The sequence below is a fragment of the Sciurus vulgaris genome (assembly GCF_902686455.1).
Source record: "Sciurus vulgaris genome assembly, chromosome: 3".
NCBI classification, from domain to species: domain Eukaryota; kingdom Metazoa; phylum Chordata; class Mammalia; order Rodentia; family Sciuridae; genus Sciurus; species Sciurus vulgaris.
Genome location: NC_136463.1, coordinates 57576458 through 57594884, shown reverse-complemented (window position 1 = coordinate 57594884; position 18427 = coordinate 57576458).

The window sequence follows — 18427 nt, the reverse complement described above, 5'->3', positions numbered from 1 at the left end:
CGAGGACACTGCCTGACCCGGAGCTTCAGGAATTCCTGTCATTGTGCTGGGATCATCCTGAACATGAGTGCAAGCTGCAGCTGGGGTCATGGAAACAGCAGTGCTGTCCTGTCACGGCCTCTGTGGGCTGGCGGGGAGGAAGGGGCCTGACAGGCCTTGCCAGGCTGGAACATGCTTCTCTCTCCTAATTCCGAAGGTTCCTTCACTCTCTGGTGATGGCAGGGGTGGGGGAGGCCATGCTTGTCTCTTCTGACTCATCTGGCCTCCTCATCTCTGGCAGTGCCTGCCTTGCAAAGGGGGAGGTCTGCGAGGACAATGGCCATCCTCCACCCTCCTGTAGACTGCTGGGGTCCCTTCCTCACGTGGGGGCCTCCTACTGCAGGCTCAGGCTGTGAGCCGCACACCTCTGACAAACAGGAAGGCGATGTGGTTGCTGACTTCAACCCGGGACACAACTCTCAGGGTGTACAGGCCCTCATCATCCTTGTTCAGGTGCTGAAGGACATCGAGGCCTGGCCTTCTCCAAAGAACATCTTGGTCCACTTTGACTCTTTCACCAGCACATCTGAAAGTTGGGGCTTGCTCAGAAGTCTTCCAACGACTCAGAGAAACAGCAAGTGGCTGGTGGAGACATCTCCCAGAGAGAGGACAGTCCAGGCAGCAAGGAACAAAGCCATCACATGCAAAGCACAGGCACAGAGCAGGGCCAGGTGGGAAGAGCTGAGGAGAGGGCAGAGGCTCTGCTGTGGTGGAGTGCTCTCCTCCTCCAGGCTCACTCATGGTGGGGTCCCTGCTTCTCAGCACACAGCCTGCTCCAGCTGCATCCTCTGCCACCTGCAAGGATTCCAGGAGCACCTGCCAGATGGTGCTCCCATGAGCACGTGCCCACCCAGGGCAGGTCCTCACCATTGTGGCCAGGAAAGGACAAAATGCCAATCAACCCACTCATCAAAAGGCAATGATGGGGCAAGGCTGTGGCTCAGGGGTGGAGCACTTGCCTGGCACGGGGTGAGGCACTGGGTTCAATTCTCAGCAACACATATAAATCGATAAAATAAGGTCTATCGACAACTAAAAACATATTTTTTTAAAAAGGCAATGATGTGAAAAGGCAGAGTGTCAAAGAAGAATGCAGATGACAGAAAAACTTGTGGGAAATGCACAATGCTCAAAATCCAGGAAGACAAGATAAAATAATGAGAAATTGCTCCACACCCACAGAATTTGGCCATGACAAGGGCAACATCTGCCCTTGAAAAGAGCAGGGAGAAAGGTGGGTACTCTCGAGGTGGGAGAAAGGAGGCACTTGTCAAAAACCCTAACATGGACGTAGTTTTCAACACCAAACGCAGACCTCAGAGTTTGTCCCAAGGTAGGAAAAGAGTGTGTGTTGAGTGTGGCCAGCATTTTATCCTGCAAAGACTTACAGAAGAAAACCACAACCCAGCTCAGACGTTCAGAGGGGTGAGTAGGCAAGCAGTCATGATGCACCAGTCACCCACAACCAGTGATGAAAAGGAACCCGTCAGGAAGAGCTCTCCCTGAGGAATGGTCTCCTCAACGAGTCCCACATGGGCAGGACCACCTCACACAGCACACTGATCACAGTCAGCTTGTGGGTGGAGAAATTACAATTTGGGGGATGATTTTTTTATAATAAATATATATTGCACTTTTTGCAAGAAAAAGAGTTTTTAATATTTTTTAATTTTCAAAAACTGGATGTATCAACCTTGAATGGAGAGCTCGGATACCTGATTGTGGAGAACAGAGTCTAGCTTTTGCTTCAATGGTATTTAAGAGGGCCAACGCCTCTGAATCACAATGGCAATGTGTAATTAAAATGAACATGCAAGTTGCATTATCCATTTTTATTTTCCTATGTGGCTAATGCTTCAAAGAATAATTGTGGTGCTAATTAGGGATCATCCCAGCAGCTGACACATGGTAGATACGGTAACCATGCATAGGGACTGTGGAAACAGGCTAACATGCAGGAAAGGAACACATGACAGAGAGAGATGGCCCCCGTGCTCTCCTCCCATCACAGAGTGGCTGGGAATGAGCTCCTCAGCAGACACCTACCCATGCAACCAGGTGACAGCAGCCACAGTCAAAGACAAGCACCACTGCTCAGGAGGTGTGCTTGGGGCCCTAGTGACATGCACCACACAGCCAAGGTCAGGTTTCCAGAGCACCCGGCTGGGGCCCTGAGAGCACGTCACACTCAACAGGGATTGAGGGGAAAGAGGCTCGCAGGACTAATGCAGCAGTTCCCATCTTGTTATGATTAGCACAGGCCTTCCTGTGGTGACGTCACCGCCAGCATCAGACCCTCCTTCCTGCGGGCTCTTTCGTGGCCTTGACAGGATGGTGCACTTGCATTGGCATCTTGCATGAACATCCTCACAGGGTCCGACCTGGGCCATGTAGGAGCACAGTCTGGGGGGGCCTCACCCTGTCCTGCCTGCATACTTTCTATGGCAGTGACCCCACACACGACCCTTGACCCCCAAAGCATCAACTGGTACCCCCCCCCCCCGCCCACAACCTCTCCTGGAGACCCACTGGGCAACTCTGAATCCACCTGCCTGTCACTGAGCTCTGGTTGCCCTAACTTCACAGCAGGGCAACCCCCAGCCTCCCCCACCTCCAGCAGGGACCCGAGTCCACAGCCCTCTCCTCTCCCACCCCCATGCATCAGCAAGCCTGCAGGGTCAGCACAGATCCTGATCCCCACACCCCGCTACCCCACACCCAGCCTCCTCAGCTGCAGTCGCCTCCTGGAGCCCCTGCTCCCAGCACACCTCACCTCTCCACTCAGCGGCCAGGGACCCTCACCACGGGATGTCGAGTTACCCAGCTGTAACAACCTCCTGTCCACCTTCCCCTGGGGTCTTCTGACTCCAGGACTCTGTGTCCCTCCTCCTCACAGGCTGCCCCAGCACAGCTCTCTCAGGTCCAAGAGAATGAAGACCTTGTTCCCCAAGGCTGCTCCCTGCCTGGAAAGCTCTCTTGGATCTTTACAGTGGCACAATGGCTTCAATAGATGTCCTCCCTGGCCAACCCTCCCCTCCCTGACGGGCTCCATTCTTTTGCAGCCTCTGTTATGAACTCAGTACCACATCAGGGTTCATTCCTTGCCTGTCTCCACACCACACATAAGAGCCATGAGCCAGGCCTTGGTGCTTTCCATTTGCCGCTAGAGTTGGGATGCAGTGCAGAGCTGGCTGCCTGGAAGACACTTGTGGTGTCAGAGTGGAGGATGGGGCCATGTGAACCTGGCAGATGGCTAACCCCAGCCTGGTGTGCAGAGTTTCAGAACACTCTTGGCCCACCTTACGTCCACCTCACCTTGCCTGGGCAGAACTGGGGGCTGCAGACAGCTGGGTGGCATGGCCTCACAATCACCAGGGAGTGTCCACCAAACTGCTAGACCTATCAGGAAGGGGTGTCAATGCTGGAGAGAACCCAGGCCACCTGGCCAGCAGCCCAGGAGGGCCCTACTAAGCCCAGAATCCCATTGTCCAAGTGGTGATTCCTTCTAAGGCCATGAGCAGAGGCCGTGTGTCTCCAATGGAGGATAGGCCAGAAAATACCATTGAGAAACCAGCTTTGATATGAATTTCTGAAATAAGACTGGGTTTAGGGCATCAATGTTTGCAATAGCTCAATTGACAGTAGCTAAGCTATGGAACCAGCCTAGGTATCCTTCAACCGATGAATGGATAAAGAAATTGTGGTACATATATACAATGGAATATTACTCAGCCATAAAGAAGAATGAACTTATGGCACTTGCTGGTAAATGGACAGAACTGGAGGCTATCAGAAGGCTAAGTGAATAAGCCAATCCCAAAAACCAAAGGTAAAGTTGGGGGTTGGGGGTAAAGTTTCACCAGAATAGACAGAAGATAATGGGGGATGTGAATGGGAAAGACAGTACAGTGAATTAGACATAACTTTCCTATGTTCATATATGAATATATAACTCCACATCATGTACAGCCACAAGAATGGAAAGTTATACTACATGTTTGTATGTCAAAATACATTCTACTGTCATGTGTAGCTAAAAGGGACAAATAAAAAATAAACAATTTTTTTTTTAAAAAGACTGGGTTTAGGGAACAACTATGTCCTCCCAAAGTGGTGTTAGGAGCTGGCCTTGGATGGTTAATTGGGTGAGGCCATTTGGTGGGACCTGTGACAGTGTCCCCCAAGATAAGAGCCAAAGCGCCCATGAGGGCTCGAAGGGAAGGCACCATCTAGTCAGGGCAAGGGACAGCCAGACACCTGCCTCGTGGGCAGGGTTCTGACACCAACCTCCCAGATGGCCTGAAAGGACTCCAAGAGCTGACAGACCCTCGACAGCACCCAGTGGGCTCCTGTCCTGAGGGTCTCCTAGAACCTGCTTCTCCTCTGGGGAGTTCTCACATACTGAGGAAAGCCTGGCCTCGTCACCAAGCACGCCCCAACTTTGAGCACCTGAGCAGGCCCTCGGCAGACCTGGCTGGAACACGGTACTTGAGTGAGGCTGTTCCACCTTGGTTCCCTGGCGTCTCTGTGGATCGCCACAGTAGCCAGGCAGGTCACACCGGATGGTCTTGGGTGTCTCACCAGCAGGAAGCTGGACTCAGCGCCTCAGCCTGGGGTTCTGATCCACTCAACCTGCGTCTGTTCCTCACCCCTGCCACCCCACCAGGCTGGGCCAGCTACTGTGTCCACTGCCCTGCTGGCCTCTTCCCAGCCTGGGCCACCTACTCTGTCCTCCACCCCGCCTCTTAGGGCCCTGCTGCCCCCACATTGCCCAGGGCTGGCCAGCCTCCAGTGCTTGCAGCTCATCAACTTTAAAGAACAAAATAATTTCCTTCACTAAAGCAATCCAGAGAGGGATCTGCCTGGTTTCCTCCTGAATAACGAAGCCCACAGGACGACCTGGCTGCTCACCTGGAGCTCCATTAGTTACTACGGCCCAGCCGCTGTCACAGGGTGACTCAGACACAGACTAGTTGGCGTGTCTCTGAGACATCACATGCACCCTGGTCAAGAAGAGGAATCCCAGTGCCAGAATCAAACACCATAAAAGGTCCTGAAGTTAACATCAGCATGCTCTGGGGACACCATGAGCACGTTGCCCAAATTAATGTCATTCCTTGTCAGAAAGAGCAAGGTAGAAAACCACTCTGACAACACAGAGGCTGCTCTGTACCTCTGTCTCCCTGTCTGTTCTCTCCTATCTCCCTTTCTCCCCTTCTCTCCACCCCACCCATCTCTCCCTCTCTCTGCCCTCCCTCCCTCCTCCTCTCTGCCCCTGTCTCTCCCCCATCTCTTCCCTCTTCTCTCTCCCTCTCTCTGTCCCTCCTCCCTTCTCCTCTCTGCCCCTATCTCTCCCCACACCTGTTTCCCCTTCCTTTCTCCCTTTCTCTGCCCTCCATCCCTCCTCCTCTCTGCCCCTGTCTGTCTCTCCCCCATCTCTTCCCCCTCCTCTGTCTCTGTCTCTGTCCCTCCTCCCTCCCCACTGCAGCATGCCTGAGGCCCTGACTGTGACCCTCCTCTTTCCACAGGAGCCAGCAGGTCCCAGTGCCCCAACAGACCTAACAGGGCTTCACCCCTTGTCTTCCATGTCCTCGTGGAAACTCTCTCCCTGAAGAGAGTTCAGCCCCCAGCCTTTGTCACTCAGGAATTCCTTCTGGGCCCCAGAAAGCCCTGGCCCTTCAGTGACCCTCCAGTCCCATCCTGTGAAGGTCTGCTCCACACTCCCAGCCCTGTCTCGGCTCTGCACAGCAGGACAGGACCTGTGACCAGCACTGCATCTGGCCATGTGTCACACTGGTCTGCAGTGGCTCCTGTACTTTAAACTGAACATCCCACATCCCCAACTAGGCCACAGTCATCCGGCGCCGGATGGACTCCTGCCTCCTCGTGAGTTCAGGTATTCCCTGAGGCCTCAGCAGCAGGAGCACACACAGTGGGATCCCCCAAAGCAGAGCCCAGAGGAGGCTGCATCACCAGGGAAGTGCAGACCTGGCAAGAGGACCACAGTCGCAGTGGGGGACAATGCCAGAGCCAGTCTGTGGTCAGATCCTGGCTCCCCCGTACCCCTGAGAGCCACAGCGAGGCCAGGGTCACTGCAGCCCCTCCTCTGCAACACAGCCACCTGGCCATCCCTCTTCTGAGTCATAGGGAAGTGACCACTCAGAACCACAGCTCACAGTATGCCCTGCAGTGGCCAGCCACGGTTGGGGCAGGGTGTGTGCTGGCCAGCTCCTCTCTGTTCAGTGTGTGCCCTTGCAGGGGCTGTGGACCCACAGGTGACATGCCTGGATTCAGGGACCTCCCACCATCCTCTCAGGATTCAAGATCAGTGTAAGGCCTAGTCCCTGTTGGCTTTGCCACCACCCCAAGCACAGTGGCAGAAGGGAGGGCCAGTGCTTGCAAACACAAGGATGGTCCCTGCTCACAGGCTCCGCGCTGCGCCAGGCACTCACTGTCCCTGTACCACTCAGCGCAGGGCTGCACCATCTTCAGGTCTGGCATCACCAGTATCATGCACTTAAGTGTGAGCATCTCACCTTCTCTTCTGAAGGTGACTCTAGATTTCTCCAAGAACTGAACATCAAAGTGTGTGAAGCTCAGTGCCCAGCCCAGGAGTGGCAGGGAACATGGCCACACCCTGGAACTGCTCGGATCAGATGGTGTGCACTCAGCACTTTGGAATGAACAACTGAGGTAAGCTATCATTTGTGGGCTTCCCTGTTGCTCTTTCCCTAAAGAACACTAGTATTTCATCCACTAAAAACACCCCAATAGAGATAAAAAGAATGAGAGACAAGTCAGTCTTAGAAATTCCCTTTTCCCAAATTTCCCAAATATTTGCAGGCTTGTTCAAAATGCAGGGTTGTGGGAACCAGATGGATTTTCAGCTGAGTTCTACAAAACCTTTAAAGAAGAGCTCATTCCAAGACTCCTCAAAGTATTCCATGAAATGGAAGAGGAGGGAACCCTTCCAAACTCATTCTATGAAGCCAATATTACCCTGATACCTAACCAGACAGAGACACATCAAGGAAAGAAAATTTCAGACCAATATCCTTAATGAATATTGATGTAAAAATTCTCAACAAAAGTTTAGAAAATCTCATACAAAAATATATTTAAGAGTGCACCACAATCAAGTGGGTTTTATCCCAGGGATGCAAGGTTGGTTCAACATCCAGAAATCAATAAATGAAAATCACCATATCAACAGACTTAAATTCAAGAATCGCATGATTATTTCAATAGATGCAGAAAAAGTATTTGCTAAAAAACAGCATCCCTTCATGCTCAAAACACTAGAAAAAAATAGAGATAATAGGAATATTCCTTAACATTGTAAAGGCTATCTATGCTAAGTCCATGGCTAATATCATTCTAAATGGTGAAAATCTGAAAGCATTCCCCATAAAAACTGGAACAAGGCAGGGATGCCCTCTTTCACCACTTCTATTCAACGTTGTCCTTGAAACTCTAGCCAGAGCAATTAGACAGACCAAAGAAATTAAAGGATATAAATAGGAAAAGAAGAACTCAAGCTATCCCTGTTCGCTCATGACATGATTATATATTTAGAGGAACTGGGAAATTCCACCAGAAAACTTTTAGAACTCATAAGTGAATTCAGTAAAGTAACAGGATATAAGATCAATGCTTATACATCTAATGCATTTTTATATATAAGTGATGAATCCTCAGAAAGACAAGTTAGGAAAACTACCCCATTCACAATAGTCTTGAAAAAAATAAAATACTTGGGAATCAATCTAACAAAGGAGGTGAAAGACCTCTACAATGAGAACTACAGAACACCAAAGAAAGAAATTAAAGAAAACCTTAGAAGACGGAAATATCTCCCATGTTCTTGGATAGGCAGAATTAATATTGTCAAAATGGCCATACTACCAAAAGTGCTATACAGATTCAATGCAATTCCAATTAAAATCCCAATGACGTACCTCACAGAAATAGAGCAAGCAATCATGAAATTCATCCAGAAGAATAAGAATAGCTAAAGCAATCCTTAGCAGGAAGAGTGAAGCTGGGGGTATCGCAATACCAGAACTTCAACTATACTACAAACCAATAGTAACAAAAATGACATGGTATTGGCACCAAAATAGGTAAATCAATGGACAGGTAAATCAATAGAGGACACAGACACAAACCCAAATAAATACAGTTTTCTCATACTACACAAAGGTGCCAAAAATATGCAATGGAGAAAAGATAGCCTCTTCAACAAATGGTGCTGGGAAACTGGAAATCCACTTGCAGCAGAATGAAACTAAACCCCTATCTCTCACCCTGCACAAAACTCAACTCAAAATGAATCAAGGACCTTGGAATCAGACCAGAGACCCTGCACCTTATAGAAGAAAAAGTAGTTCCAAATCTTCAACATGTCGACTTAGGATCAGACTTCCTTAACAAGACTCCCATAGCACAAGAAATAAAAGCAAGAATCAATAACTGGGATAGTTTCAAACTAAAAATTTTTCTCTCAGCAAAGGAAACTATCAGCAATGTGAAGAGAGAGCCTACAGAGTGGGAGAATATTTTTGCCACTCATACTTCAGATAGAGCACTAATTTCCAGAATCTATAAAGAACTCAAAAAACTCTACACCAAGTATACAAATAACCCAATCAACAAATGAGCTAAGGAAATGAACAGACATTTCACAGAAGATCTACAAGCAATCAACAGATATTTGAAAATATCTCTAGTAATAAGAGAAATGCAAATCAAAATTACCCTAAGATTCCATCTCACCCCAATTAGAATGGCGATTATCAAGAACACAAGCAACAATAGGTGTTGGCGAGGATGTGGGGAAAAAGGTACACTCATACATTGCTGGTGGGGTTGCAAATTAGTGCAGCCACTCTGGAAAGCAGTATGGAGATTCCTCAGAAAGCTTGGAATGGAACCACCATTTGACCCAGCTATCCCACTCCTTGGCCTATACCCAAAGGACTTAAAATCAGCATACTACAGAGATACAGCCACATCAATGTTCATTGCTGCTTAATTCACCATAGCCAGATTGTGGAACCAACCTAGATGTCCTTCAATTGATGAATGGATAAAGAAACTGTGGCATATATATACAATGGAATATTACTCCGCCATGAAGAATAATAAAATTATGGCATTTGCAGGCAAATGGATGAAATTGGAGAATATCATGCTAAGTGAGATAAGCCAATCTCAAAAAACTAAAGGACGAATGATCTCACTGATAAGCAGATGAGGGCATATAATGGGGGGTGGGAAGGGTTAGTGTTAGGGTTCGGATTAGGTTTAGGGTTAGGGTTAAGGAGGGTGGTAAGAATGGAGGAAGGAAGGACTGTACAGAGGGAAAAGAGGGGTGGGAGGGGTGGGGGGAAGGAAAAAAATAACAGAATGAATCAAACAACATTGCCTTATGTAAATTTATGATTACACAAATGGTATGCCTTGACTCCATGTACAAATAGAGAAACAACATGTATCCCATTTGTTTACAATAAAAAAAAAAGAAAAAAAAGAATACAAGCAACAATAGTGTTGGAGAGGATGTGGGGAAAAAGGTACACTCATACATTGCTGGTGGGGCTGCAAATTAGTGCAGTCACTCTGGAAAGCAGTGTGGAGATTCCTTAGAAAACTTGGAATGGAACCACCATTTGACCCAGCTATCCCACTCCTTGGCCTATACCCAAAGGACTTAAAATCAGCATAATACAGTGATGCAGTCACATTAATGTTCATAGCTACTCAATTCACAATAGCCAGATTGTGGAACCAACCTAGATGCCCTTCAATTGATGAATGGATAAAGAAACTGTGGTATATATATACAATGGAATATTACTCAGCCATAAAGAAGAATAAAATTATGGCATTTGCAGGCAAATGGATGAAATTGGAGAATATCATGCTACGTGAGATAAACCAATCTCAAAAAAACAAGGACAAATGATCTCACTAATAAGCAGATGATGATACATAATGGGGGGTGGGAGGGAGGAAATAATGGAGGAAGGAGGGACTGTATAGAGGGAAAAGAGGGGTTGGAGGGGTGGGGGGAAGGAAAAATAACAGAATGAATCAAACACCTTATGTAAATGTATGATTACTCAAATGGTATTCCTCTACTTTATGTACAAACAGAAACAAGATTTATCCCATTTGTTTATAATTTAAAAAAAAAAAATCAGAGCTGTGGAGGAGGCCCAGCCTTGTGGATCACTGAGCTGTGGTCTCCAAGTCCCATTGGCCAGCTTCATCTGAGATCTGTGTCCACTGTTCAAAGTCCAAGATATTCCCAGCGTCAAGTATGAATGCTGTAAAAACCCCTTTGTGACTTTCCTCCTGCCCGAGAAGGGAAATCACTTTTCTACTCAAATATTAAAATACAGCTTGGTAACAAATAGAGTTTTCACACTGAGCTCTCTGCTGCCACCAGTCACAGACCACTCAGACCAGCAGAACCCCTAAAAGTCAGCACTGCCCAGACAGAGGCACACGTTCTCTTCCTAGACATTAGCCTGCACCTATTGACGTTTCCAGAGAGTTTGGAGATGGAAGGAGAACTGCTGTCTGAAGAGTAGCAAGGACCACGGGACTCTGCTGACTTTCCCAGCCCACCAGGGAAAATACCCTGCACTAGAGCTTGTGCCTGGGCCTTACCCACAGAGTGGCTCTCAGCTGGGGCCTACAACTCTGGGGATAGCTGGCCCGTGAGTCCTACAGCTCTGCCTGGAACCCTCCTGGGGCACTTTGGCCAGCCCCATGCTCCCTATCTGCTCCACTCCCCTTCCTTTTTCTCTAAATTTCAGGAAGCCCTCCTCACTGGTCCACCTCTGGTCCCAATCTATCAGTAATCTGAGGGATCCTCTTGAGATGAAAGCCAGATATCACCATCCCTTCTCAGACTCTGAAGCCCCCTTCCCTCCAGCAAAACCAACATCCTTGCCATGGCACAGGGACCAGTCAGGGTGACATGCCCACCCTCCAGCCCCAGTAGCCTCATGTGCCCATGGGAATTTCCTCACCTGAAGGCTCCCACCCACCCCACACTCCTCTCTAGCACCTCCCTGGACTTCTGACTCACTCAGACAACCTTCCTGGGAACACCAGCCCTCCCCTGAGTTCCTGCCACAACAGTGCATCCCAGGCCCAGCCCCAGGCCTCCCCTCTCTGACTGTGGAAATCTCTCATGTGCTGTGCTCAGGCACCTCTCAGGCTGGAGGATGGGGAGCTCAGCTTTGGTGGCCAGCCTACTCCAGCACCCAAAAGAGCACAGGGCACACAGTAGGTTCCCAATGAAGAGCAGAAGCAGTAATACTAGCTGTGAGGCTTTTCAAGAGAATCAAGGCATGACCCTCACACATTTCAACCTGAGCCAACTCTCTCTGCAGGGGAGCCCTACTCCAGGAGCAGGAGGCAGGAAGGTTGCCCCAGCGGGCAAGAGAAACCCAGCTCCCACAGCCAGGGCCTGCAGAGTCCCAACTGAGCCCTGCAATGGCCTCAGGGTGGGCAGCACTATGGGATGACAATCTTGGAAAAGACTGTCCAAGAGCCTAGGAAAGGAGCTGGTCCCAACCTGGGTGAGAAGGCAGGGGTTAGCAGAGACAGGAAGCAAGAAGAGCTGGTGAGAGGGAGGCAAGCGGGTGCTGCACAAAAGAAAATCAGGTGACTGGCCTCTGCTGCACAGAGAAGGACTAGCAGAGAAGCTCCTGAACCTAGTTCCAGTCAGACTTCACCAGTCTCAGCTCCCAACAGGTCCCCAAGAACGAGACCTGACATCATGCTTAGCTCTGGTGTCTACCTCCATACCTGGTCTCCCTCCATCCCTGATCCCCCCTTTCCTGATCTCATTCCATTCCTGATCTCCTCCATCCCTGATTCCCATGCCTTATGCCTTCCTTACCCATCTTCCTTCATACCTGGTCTGGCTCCTCACTGCTCACCCCCTAGTGGAACCTAGTCTCACTGGCATGCCTCAGCAAGAGCCCTGCTCGGTAGCTCAGTCAGGGTCCCCTCACCTAATCTCTCCTGAGCCTTCCTTGCTCTTCCTTGGTTTCTGCCCCATCCTGTTTCCCACCTGCCTGGCTCTGCACTGTCCTGGCAGTGCTTGCACTGAACCCACCCTCTCCCTCAGCAGGCTCTGCTGGGCTAGCATCTTGAGTTATTTCTGCACAATTTTAACAGGTGTCACAAAAACTGACTCCAACAGAACCCAATATATGTACTTTTTCATTAAAAGCAGTCGAAAATACTTTGGCTATAAGCATGCATCTAGGCAAGGACACAGGAAGCTGTGTGCCCTCTGTGACTCTTCCAAGGCCTGTGGGCATCACAGAGGAAGTCTCATCACGATGCTGCTTACGGTTCAGTCATAGTCTCAACACCACCTTGTTTTCTAAAGTCTCACTCATGCTTTCCACTGTTAAGACCACTCTCCTCTCTCCCCACAGAGATTAGGCATAAATCACTAAGCACACAATCACATGCACACCACAGATCATGCACATGTGTGAACTCTCTTACACATGGAACGTGGGACCTCGAACCTGATTCCCTCAGTCACTGCTGGGCAGGTGCATGTTCTCCTCTAGCTGGGCCAGCTCACTGAAGAACCGCTCCTGCTTGGCCTCTCCATAGGAAGCCACCAGGGACTATTACCTGCAGGGCCAAGGGACTGTGTTGCATCAGGGTGCAGACGACCCAGTGGGCTGACAGGCCAAGGCCCTCTTGCACATCCCTGAGCAGGTGCAAGAAGATGTGAGAGATGCTACCTCCACTTATTTTACCTTTCTTTTTAGACTGTGTTTTGGGTAAGAAATTGTGAAGAAGAGCATGTGTGTGATTTGTGAACAGAGCAAGGTAGGAGGTGCAAGCTCGGGTGTGCTCAGTCCTCTCGGGCTGGGACAGGCTCCACTGCAACAGCTGACCATCTTCAGAGCCAGGGAGCAGCCGTGGCACCACCTGTGGCACTCTAGGGGAGCCTGCGTGTGTGGGCTGGAGACACTCAGAGAACAAGCACCGCTGCACAACCAGGAGGTTGGTGTGACTTTACTGAAGTGCACGGCGAGCTCCTTGCTCCTCATGTACATGCAACTCATGCACAGTAGGTTCTTAATAAAGATGGTGCCACTGGAGTGAGGCAGGTGACCGCCTCAGCTTATAAAATAGAGGGCCTGGCTGTCCTCCGGGGTCAGACCAACAGTTAGGAGCTCCTATAACTGGCTCTAACCTGACGTGACAACTGAAGGTGCTGAGCCAGGTGAGTCCACTGGCACACAGCACACAGAGCCTGCTCTCCTGTCGGGCCGTGGTTTCTGATTGAATGTGAGACTGAACAAAGCCTTTAAACACATAGTTCAGAAAAAAAAGCCTGCGTTCCAGAAAGATTGGTTCGACATATGGAAATCAATAAACATAATATATCACAAGAAATTTACTTAAAGACAAGAATCATATGATTATCTCAATACACACAGAGAAAGCATTTGATAATATACAGCACCCCTTCATGTTCAAAACACTAGAAAAACTAGGGATAGTAGGAACATACCTCAACAAAACACTAGAAAAACTGGGGATAGTAGGAACATACCTCAACAAAGTAAAAGCAATCTATGCTAAGCCCAAGGCCAACAAAATGAAATTAAATTAAACCCCATTTCCCACTCTGCACAAAAATCAACTCAAAGTGGAGCATAGACTTAGGAATTAGAACAGAGACCCTATGCCCAATATAAGAAAAAGCAGACCCAAATATTCATCATGTAGGCTTAGAACCTGACTTTTTAAAGCAAGATTCCTAAAGTTCAAGAAGTCACATCAAGAATCCACAAATGGGAGGGATTCAAACTAAAAAACTGCTTCTTGACAAAGGAAACAATCAAGAATGTGAAGAAAGAGCCTACAGGTTGGGAGAAAATCTTTACCACATGCACCTCAGATAGAGCACTCATCTCCAGGATATAAAAACACAAAAAACTTAACACCAGAAAACCAAATAACCCAATCAATAAATGGGTTAGGAACTGAAGAGACACTTCACAGAAAAAATGTAATCAATCAACAAGTGTGTAACAAAATGTTCAGCATCTCTAGCAATTAGAGAAATGCAAATCAAAACTACTCTAAGATTCATCTCAAACCCACCGGAATGGCAATTATCAAGAATACAAGCAATAATAAGTGTTTACAAGGATGTGGGGGAAAAGGTACACTCATACAATGCTGGTGAGACTGCAAATTGGTGCAATCACTATTGAAAGCAGTATGGAGATTCCTCAGAAAACTCTGAATGGATCCAACATTTTGACCCAGCTATCCCACTCCTTGGTTTATATCAAAGGACTTAAAATCAGCATACTATGCTGGGGTCCAGCCCTAGCAGGAGTCCATGGGTTCCACACTGGTAAAGGGGGCGTGGGGAGACAGCGTCAGCGATGGATGGAGAATGAAAGACACAGACTCTAGTTCTGGTGCAATCAATCCCACTTTATTCTGGGGAAGTCTGGGTTTATATACACTTTTCTTCAGGCTATGATGACAGGCTTATGATTAATAAAATCAAAGAAGTTTCCAAGGCATAGGCAGAAATTGTTTTTACCGAAAGATTGTGAGAAATCAGTAACCGTACAGATTACAATTATTTTAAGAATATTTAACTAAGTCAATGAGCTAATACAATGTTTATTTCCTTAATATCTAAACTCTATGTGACCTAAGACTATTATTATTCTTGCGGTTAAAGTGATAGACAAATAATCTCACATGACCATTTCTACTAGGTCCATCTGATTAATATCTAAATTGCTAAGTTACAGGAGAGCTACAGTCCCAATGGTTCCCATGGCTAAGTTTTTATACTAAATAGATTACATTGTCTTATGTAGCTCTTTTTCTCAGAACAGGACATTGTGTACCAATGTTTATTATAGGAGTGACCTATTTTTTGTAGGAAGGAAGGAATGTTGTGAAGCCTTATTCTTTTACCTTACCACCACACATAAACAAAACCATCATCTGGATTAAACCACCCTGTAAGAGACAGGGGGAGATCTATATCTACCTTCTCTAAGGGCTTGCCTTTAGCGGGGTAGCAGGGCTTGCCATAGATAAAATAAGCTAGTCCGTATCTAGTAGCTACTGTGGGAGGTGCTTTTTGCATACTCATGGTTGGAAAGACAGACGGTTCTGTGGCCAAATTTATGTACTGCATTACATGTTCATAACAAGCACCCCAGGAAGAAGACACATCACACAGTGGTAAAAGATTTTTTACTACTTGTGGCTGAGAAGGAGTTATAGTCCCTAATGTTTTATTAATATTCTTGGGAAATTCTGTAGTATTCCCTTCACCCTCAGTGATTACTACCAAGGAATAGTATGAGTAGTATAATATTAGAAACATAATGCAGATAAAGGACCAGAGCCCGGAGGCAAGCATCTGGCATCTCCCAGGATGATGAGTCCTTGCAAACATCATTCCTCCAGTGGATCCTTGTCAAGCACTGGTTGGGTTGCCAGGCGCCCCCGCAATACTACAGTGATGAAGCCACATCGATGTAACAGCAGCTAAATTCACAATAGATAAACTATGGAGCCAACCTAGATGCCCTTCAGCAGACGAATGGATCAAGAAAATGTGGTACATATACATAATGAAATATTACTCAGCCTTAAGGAAGAATGAAATTATGACATTTGCAGGTAAATGCATGGAACTAGAAAATATTAGTGAAATAAGCAATCCCCCCAAAAATGGGAATTTTCACAGGTTGACAATCTGGACCAATGACTGCCAAGAATGTTCACAGTCTGACGAGCAGACCAATGGCTGGCTAGGATGTTCGCAGACTGACGATCTGGGTTGTAAAATGATGTGTGTGTTGTGGAGGGCAGAATATTGGCAACAACTGATGCCAACAGATTTGACAACGAAAAGATTTTGATGATTTGGGCTTCATCAAAATAAAACCTGTTCTTCAAAATACACTTTGAATGAAAAAGACAAACCACAAGCTGGGAGGAAATTACTGTAACGAATTTATCTGATAAAGGTCTTGCATGGAGAAAATATGAAGAACTCTTAAAACTCATTAAAAAGAAAAAATATAGTCCTGTAAAGTAACACTTCACCAAAGAAGATAAACAGATGGCTAATAAACAGTCAAAACGCTTGACATCATTATTCATTGGGGAAATACAAATTTAAACCATAAGAGTCACCACTACACACATACTAGAAATGGCTAATATTAAACACTGATTGTGCAGTGTTGAAGAAGAGGTGAAGGAACTGGACGTGCACACGGCTGGTGGAGCTGTAAAGTGGTAGAATCACCTTCTTAAAAAGGTAAACACACCTGTCATATCCAGCCATTCTTTTCCAAAAAGGAGATGTTACATAGCAATAGAAGAAATTTTATATCAATGTTATTGACCATTTTATTTATAAAAGACCAAAACTGGAAAAAATTCAAATGTCCATTGTGATATATACATATAATGAAATGCTACTCAGGAATAAAAAGAGATGAACTATTATTGATAAAGTGATATAATTTTAAATTATGCTGAATAAGAGAAGCTAGAGAAAACAGAATATATTATTCCATACACAGAAAACTTTAGGAACACAAAGCAGTCTGTTAAGATAGATATTTTGCTTGTGGGTAGGGTGGAAATGTGGGGGGCAAGATGGTAGGGTGACCAAGGACAGACGTTGGAATTACCTAAAGAATTAGAAGACTTTTGGAGGTAAAGGATAGATTCATTATCTTGATTATGATGATGGTTTCATAATTTCATGTTAAAATTTATCAAACTGCATACCTTAAATACACATAATTTATTGCATGTCAATTTTACCTCAAAATTAAGAAATATATTCATCTTTTCTCACTTTCTAAGATAAAAGCAGTATTCTATAAATATTTTTCTCCACTTCGTTTTTTTTCCTCAAATATATTCTGGAAACCATATATTAGCAGTATTTAAAATTATTTTCTCTCTTCTTCATAGTATTCTTTGTTTTATTAAACAAATCCTCTTAATGAACAGTTGGTTGTTTCAGTCATTTGTGATTTGTGACTGTCTTTTGTTATTATAATTCATGTTTGAATAACATAAATTTTGTAGATACAAATTTTAAACATTTGTTGTATTTCCAGTATCTTTAGAAGGACTGGGAGGATACAGCTCAGTAGGAGAGCACTTGCCTATGGTGAGGTCCTGAGTTCCCTCTCCAGCACTGAAAATCAAATAAATAAATACATAAATAAATAAATAAATAAATAAAGTGGGATTGCTGAGTCATTAGGTAAATACATAAGCAGTTTTAGGACATGTTGCCAAATTTCATTCATATACTTATCAGCAGTGTCTGAGAGTGCAGTATTCCTCCACATTCTCTCACCTACTGAGTATGTTGTCAAATGTTTGGATCTTGCCAGCATAAGTGAGAAATGGTAACTTAGTGTGGTTAATTTGTATTTTGCTCATTATGAACTAAGCAGAGCATGTTTCCATATTTTATAGCTATATTTGCATCTCTTTTCCTGAGATCTGTTTATTTCTTCAGCCCATTTTTGTATAGGTTTGCTGGCTATTTTCTTTATAATGCTTTTTATATTTCAGGAACATGATTACTTGGAGAGTAGTATGTTGCAAATATTTTTTCTCAGGTTGTCATTGTCAAAATGCATGGGGGGAGCGGGGAGGTTAAACACAGCCAGGCAAGTTGTTTTGTTTGTTTTTAAGTAATCACCTTTACACCTTTTTGCTTCTGGATTTTAAGATATAATCAGGAAGGTTTTGACCACTCATAATGCATAGAAAAAGTCAACCAATGTTTTCTAGTACTCGCTTATTTTCTATTTTTACATTCAGGTTTCTTATCCATTTGTAGTTTATCCTTGTGAATAATTAGAGAAAAAGCCAACTTTATAATTTTCCATGTGATTATATGCAAATACTACTTATTAAAAAGTCTGTTTTCCCCCAACTGAATTTTATTGTATCCCAAATGTCCAGTGTAGTTGGGTCTGTTTCTGGATTTTCTGTTCTGTCCCACAATCTGTATGTATTCTTGGGCTTGGATGATAGTACATGTTTTCATTATACAGTTTGCCTTCCCCCTCTCCCTTCATGCTTCATTGCCCTTATTTTTCATTGCTTTCCTGCCTATTCTTATTTGACTGTTCTTTTGAATTGACTATATTCAACTTGACATATTTTTAAAGATCGGAAATTCAGTCTCACAGTGTTGTAGAGAGTGGCCCACTCAGTCAAAATGTGCCCACTGGACATATTTCTTTTCTGTGGTACTGGAGTTGTACCTGGGCCATTGAATATGCTAGGCAAGTGGTCCATCACT